The 6904-nt window shown below is 42.2% G+C and overlaps 1 long non-coding RNA gene across 3 annotated transcripts in view; it reads left to right on the forward strand.

Moving 5' to 3' along the window:
* LOC112450936 overlaps nt 1-6904 on the forward strand; it is a 51385-nt gene that overhangs the window by 4949 nt on the left and 39532 nt on the right. For 2 of the 3 annotated variants that reach the window (XR_003039663.2, XR_003039667.2), the window contains exon 4: nt 5683-5798. This is a non-coding gene — a long non-coding RNA (uncharacterized LOC112450936). Of the gene's footprint in view, nt 1-5682; nt 5811-6904 lie in introns of all 3 variants that reach the window. The other variant, XR_003039664.2, reaches the window with a different exon arrangement.

A 6904-nucleotide genomic window follows, 5' to 3' on the forward strand; every position in this document is an offset into this window, starting at 1 on the left:
AATGTCAATGTTTGTTGGTAATTATCTTACAAAACTAGGAAGTATTTTTGGTTTATATATTAAAAGTTGTTTTTTTATTGATTTTAGTAAAAAAAAATTGCAACTTTTAGGAAAATGCCCCGCGAAATCAGGCATTTTAGCCGCAACAATCAAAAAATGCCCGCAAAATCCTGGAGGGATTGAAAGATGGCTGCATTATAGCCATTTTGGTGTTTTCTGAGGTCAGTTTGCTGTTGTGTTGAATTTCCTGGTGCAGATTATCAGTCATCTAATGGCCATCCAAAAATAATATTTAAAAAAACTAACCAACTTGACTTTAAGTCTGTAGCTGAAGACGCTTCCTCGATTCAAAACCTGTTGAAGTTTCGACCTTTAAATGAGACGAGCTAGAGTCATGTGCAGCTTAATGTCCCTCCCCTCCCACCGGAGAGTCATTAGGGTCTTTATTAAAAGACCCCAATGATCTGACATTGTGTAAAGCTTGTTAATGATGCAACAAAAGGCTTTTCATTATGAAGTCTTAGTGGAACATGGCTCTCCTTCACCTCGTGTGTAATGTACAGAAAGCACTTCCTGTAACCGGTGCATGTTTGGTTCCCGCTCTCTTCGAGCAGATCGATGCCATGAAGGAAACCTGCGTCTGTGCGTGGCGCTGATTGTTTGGCCTCTCCTCCTGCGGCACAGAACCGCATCACTAATGTTTTCCGTTCGAATCTGATTTTTTTTATTTTTTGGCCGACAATTTTGCAGCCCGAGTCCATCTGCGACCGGAGCCGCCTCGGTCGATGTGACGTGCGTTGCGTTCACTTGCATGTGTTCTGCATCTTGGCTTTGGCTGACTCGCCCTCTCTCACCCCCCCCTCCCCTGCAGGGCCTCAGCTATTTTCTTCATATTTTCTTCTCTTTTTGCACTTGGGAACACATTGTCTGATTTAATATCATTTTCCAATCACCGAAGGCTCCGGGGCAAGGACTTCTGACTGGTCTGTTTTGTTCCGGCTAATACCAGAGAGCGGGGTGAGAAAGTAATAACCCCGGTGGTTCCTAATAGCTGCAGTGATCATTTTGCAGTCATTTGCCTCTGGTGCGCTGTAACCGCAGCTCATGTTGTCTTCTGTTTTCCTGCTCTGCACTACAAGCAGCCGAGCCACCATTACACGCTGTACAACACCCTCTGTGTCCGTCTGAAATATATTCACCGCCATCTGGTTGTTATCACACGGCACCGAAACAAAAAAAGGGGAAGACGTGTGGACGAATCGTAGGACCAAAAAGCCAGTGAACGTCTCCTTCTTAAAACACTTGCTCGTTGTGATTAAAGCTCCAGATTCTGAGAGAACTGATTATTCAAGAGCTTAACAGGAAAATCTCTGGAGAGTTAGGATTCAGGGACAGATGTTGGCTCAGAGTCCGAGTAAGGATGAAGGAACGACAAGGAGGAGGAGGGGGTGAGAAAAATCATTATTAACTCATAAGCTGGTTAATGCTGTAGCCCTCTCAACCTTCAACTCAAATGAGAATTTCCATCATTTACATATCAATTTAATATCCTGTGTTTCCCTCCTCCGTCCCCCACCACCTTCCTTCATTAAAAGCAGTATTGGTTTGCTGCAGCAATCAGCCTTGTTCGCCGTGTTTACCCAGGCGGAGAGCACGAACACGCCCTACAACCCGTCCTGGGAGAAATATTAAAGGCCAAATAACGTTTTGGCGCAATCACGCGATCTGCTGGCGCTCAGAGTAGGTGTTGGGGATCAGTCGAAGCGACTACCACAGCAAATCTTAGGCCAGCATCTGTGAAATTGACTTGTTAGAGCCGTTTTTAGTTCACCATCTTGACTTTGGTTGAATTTAAACAGTAATCATTTGTAAATATTCATTCAGTGATGACTTTCTGACAGGTTTGTGGAAGAAACCAAACATTAAAAAGGTTATCCTGATCCTGCAGTTTGAGTCCAGAAGGTTTCCAGATTTGTTGATGTCTGATTCTGAAACGTGGGTCGATCTAAACAAAGCGTTTGGCTGAGTTTGGTCCAATGATTGACCTTCATTAGGTCCTAATACATCAACGCTGCCAGACTTCTTTATCCCGAACCGCTCCCCTTTGCACGTCACCGTTGTTGACATGGGTCGTATTCAGACCTGACACATTCGGTCCGCTTTAATCAAAGCAGAGTTCGTTTCCAGCGTTGGTTCCGGACTTTTTGTGCAGGTGTGAATACAGTCGTGTGGATCAAACAACCAGACCGAGACCCGCTTTTTGAGGTGGTCTCGGTCCGCTTCCAAACAAACTGGTGTGAATACAGACCGGACTCGCCTTTTTGGACTTCACGGGCCGCCGTTGCTAAGCATCATGGGACAAATAGCATTATTGCTGCTAATGCTAACACCACCTCTGCAATGAGCCGTGGACAGACCTGGAACAACGAAGAGACACTGTCCCTCCTCGACATTTCCGGGTCCGTGCTCCAACCGCTGCCCCCGTCTTTCTGTCCAATGGGAGCAATGACCGTCACCCACGTGGCTTTGTTTCTAAATTATAGTCCGCTTACAAAAACGCACAATGTGAACCCTAACCGCACCAAACGACTTTCCTGATGTGAATACACCCATATTTTCAGTCGCTGTTTGTTTGTCTGGTTGGCATCCGGTCACTAATTCTTTAATTAAGGATGCATTAACCATCAACATGAGGGGCAGAAAAACGTGTATTTTGTATTTCTGACATAGATTTTTATTTATTTTTTGGACTGTTCTTCATAACTTTACCTTTTCCTTTTTTAAAACCTGTCTGATGGTTTAGGAATTATTTTGCTAACAGGGTTGGCTCTAACAGTTAGTTTCAAACAAATATTCTTCAGAATGGGTAGTGCTCCGAGCATGTTAGCTGTGGCAGCCATCTTGATTTGGACTGCCTCCAGAAGTAATATCCCGAGACGACGACTCTGTGAGTTTCAATAAATCTGAGATGTTTTTCCTCGTGCGCCTGCAGAAACGTTATCGCTCCCACGGGTGAGCACAAAGTCGCGGCGGAGTGACGCGGCGAGCGCAGAGGTGTGCACGCCTACATGTCCCCGGCGTCACGCAGCAGCGGGAGCCGCTCGTGTCCTGCTGCAGCTCTGTCAGGATTAAACCACTGATCAGAGAAATGAAAGGGATGCTGTCGCGACGCATCATCCTCAATAATTACTCCTTCCTTCGCCTCGCTTCCTTCACCCTCGTCGCCTCCTACCTGAGCGTGTTTGACTGACACCCAGCATAGAAAACGGGAGCTTTGACGGAACGTGCTTGAATTACACTCTTTTGAATCCTGTTTTCTCCTGCGCTGTAAAGATCCACCTGCCTGTATGTGCAACTGAGATCTGTGTGTTGGTGCGATAAGTGTGTGTGTGTGTGCCAACATCAGAATGCATTTATGAGCACCCTGTTTGAACAGCTACAGATGTGCGTACCTCAACTCGACCTGCAGGGGGATTCTTTTCCTTTTCTTTCCTTTTTTTTTATTTGAGGTCGATTATTTCAATCTGCAGCTTAAAGCTCATGAATGTGATCAAATATTCAGTTGAAGCAAAGTGTTGCGTGGCAGAGCCTGAAGTGCAAAGTGAGTTCAAGGTCCGTCGGGTTTCTGTAAACGCCACATGTGACCTCTGGTGTGAAAGTCAAGAGGTACCAGATCCAGGGTGGTGATAATATACTACAGTTATTCGTTAGTTTCTGCACGTTTTTTCATTCAGTTTAAATCATTTTAGCAAACATCAGAAGCTGTAGAAGCTCAGGGCTCAAATTATCTTTTTTTTTTTTCCTCCAAACAAATTGTCATGACATTTAGAAAGTCTCTGTTTAAGTGTTACTTATTCCTTAGTGAGACAGATTTTGATTCTGGCTCAGTTTGACATGGTTCGTTCAGCGTCTGTTGAAAACTGAAAGGAAAAATTACATTAATCACCGTAAAGTATGAAATCAAAGTTATCTTTAACTATATTAAATGGTGTAGTTTGAGATATAGTCGTACCCAACTCTGAAATGTGGGTCTACACTCAATGTAAACAAAACATTTAGTTAAATCTGCTGGAAACCTGAGTCACATGATTGACCTGCATGAGGCTGGCTGTAGTCTGAGGTAAACAAATTTGGTGGAATACAAGCAGGAAGTAGAACAAGTTAAAACTGCAGAAAGTTTCCAAACAGATTGAATCAAACTTGATGAGGAAAAGTTCAGACGGCTGAGAGCTGCTGGTAAAACGACAGTGACTCTTTGAAACTTGCTCTAGACCAGGGATCTCCAATCCTGGTCCTGGAGGGCCACCATCCTGCAGGTTTTACTTGTTCCTCTGCTCCAACACACCTGATTTGAATCAATAGGTGATTAACAGGCTTCTGCCGAACATGAAGAGGTGATTTAACCATGAATCAGGTGTGTTGGAGCAGGGAAAGAAGGAAAACATGCAGGATAGTGGCTCTAGAGCAGGGGTCTCCAATCCTGGTCCTCGAGGGCCACTATCCTGCATGTTTTCCTTCTTTCCCTGCTCCAACACACCTGATTCATGGTTAAATCACCTCTTCATGTTCTGCAAAAGCCTGTTAATCACCCATTGATTCAAATCAGGTGTGTTGGAGCAGAGAAACAAGTAAAACATGCAGGATGGTGGCCCTGAGGACCAGGATTGGAGATCCCTGGTCTAGACTGAGTGGCTGTTAGCTTGAGCTGCAGGTAAGATACTGACTGCTCAGAACTCTTATTTAAAAATAATAATAATACAAGCTAGCTCACGCTGTAATATTATAAATTCTTGATGGTACAGTGTCAGATTTAATAGATGCCAAACTGCACGATTTCTTTGCATGCGTCACAAAAATCATAAACTAATTCAGCAATAATTGATGTCAACACACTTATTAGATTCAGGCTTCAAAAATAAGAGGTCGAAGCTAAAGAAATCGTTGGTTATTTGTTACAGCTCATCTTTGACCAAAGATGTTTAAGATTCTCAAAAGATGGCTGAAAATGACAAAGTGTGGACCTGGATTTACAGAAGTTCACTGATCAGACTCGGGTTTGTAACATGATCCCAGTTTAAATGTTCTAACAGGTGACAATCCGCTCGTTTTTTCTTTTTTTTTTTTTTTGTTATTGGTAAATTACAGGCTGCCGGTGATTAACGGCTCTGCTCATTTGCAACTGTACACTAATTTGTGCTTCTCCTGGTCGGCTGCTTCGGTTATTAGTGAGCCGAGCCTGTTGCACCTGTGTTTGCATCAGTGGTGCTCATTATTCAATAGTGCTCTTTATTTATTCTGACCACATGCTCCTTTCCGTGCGATCAGTGCGGGGTTCGGTAGGTCTGACCCCTGCGAAGCAGCGGCGGATCCAACTGGACCTCAGTTCCCACTGATCAAGACCGGTTGAACCTTTACGTTGTCTGCTTTTATAAAAAAAAAAAAAACAGTCAAGCTTAATAAACAAGTACTTAGCTTTTTACTTCCTGTTTGTTCCTTTTTGTTGCTAATGACTTGTAACATAAGACTTCATGTCCAGGGTTTTGTTTAAGTGTTTTTTTTTATTATAATTCAGCACTTGAGTGTGTAATAAATGTAAATCTCAGTGTCTGCAGCTCTGTTTCCCCCCCAAAGCTCATTATTTGTGACAAGTGTACGTGATGTTTGTTTTCTGCCGTGTTGCAGGTGAGTAACGAGAGAATTCGTCGGAGCTTCCCGAGTATCTCCCTGGACCAGATCTTTAAGGGGGCCGTCTTATCTGCAGCTACTGTTCTGGAGGGAAATATACCTGCAAGACTAAAGTAAGAGAGAAGGTGGGGGAGGAAAAAACAATAACAGCTATGTGTTTTCTAAATTAAATTTAGATGAAAATGAGTTTTTGCGGAGCATTAAAGTGTAAAATAGCGATTTTTTACTTGTAATTGAAGTTTTCCCTCAGAACTATAAAACAAAATTTAAAGTTTTTAACGGAGTCGTGAAGACAGCCAAACATGAAGATCATCGCTCTGCAGCTCACGTTTAAAGACAAGCTCCTAAAACTGCATTCATAAGTGTTTAAGGTTTTAGTCACTTATTTTTTCTTTTTTTTTACATATTTGCTTGACATTTAGATTCATCCGCAGATTCATTCCTGATTCCAGGATAAAAAAGCTCTTTTAGATTTGGATATATAGTATGCTAAATATTATATATCAGTGGTCAGCAAGGCCTCTGCTGGCCTAACAGAACCAAGAATCATCATCATAATTATGATAAAGGTTAATTTAATTTTTAATTTACTTTCCCTAGATATCTAAAAGTATTCATATTCTCTTCATGTCATATTATGCTCCTTCCAGTGCTGTTGTTTTTAGGTTAGAGTTCTTATCCATTCAGCGATCTTGTTGTCAGGCTGTATGAAATCTGCCTGGGCCTGTAAGTGAACGGGCGAAATGCACCGCCCGCCCCTGTTATACAGCATTTACTTCTAAACCTATCAGAAACTAACAGGAAGTTGTGTTTTGGGGTGTGCAAAATTATAGTATGAAGATCCCAATGTTTCAGATTTCCAAGCTTGAATTAAATGTAAGTTCAGGTGGGTTGGCAGTATTGCTGGGCGATATGGAAAAATCCTATATCACAATATGGATAATTTTATATCACGATAACGATATATATCACAATATACCCCAATTATGTACGTTGTCAGTTATACTCTGAAAAATATGAAAAAATAATCTAATTTCTTACCTTTTTTCAAGCTTTATTTCGAAGTGACATTTAACTGAACTTTCACAGATGAGATCTGCTGCATTTTAGTGCAGCAACATATATGTACCTGTTACGACGTAACAGTATCAAATGACAACAGACTCCATTATCTTCGGCCGGCTATAGTTTCACTTTTCACAACTTTCCCCGGCTCTTT

Source organism: Kryptolebias marmoratus, linkage group LG7 (assembly GCF_001649575.2).
Source record: "Kryptolebias marmoratus isolate JLee-2015 linkage group LG7, ASM164957v2, whole genome shotgun sequence".
Classification (NCBI taxonomy): Eukaryota; Metazoa; Chordata; class Actinopteri; order Cyprinodontiformes; family Rivulidae; genus Kryptolebias; species Kryptolebias marmoratus.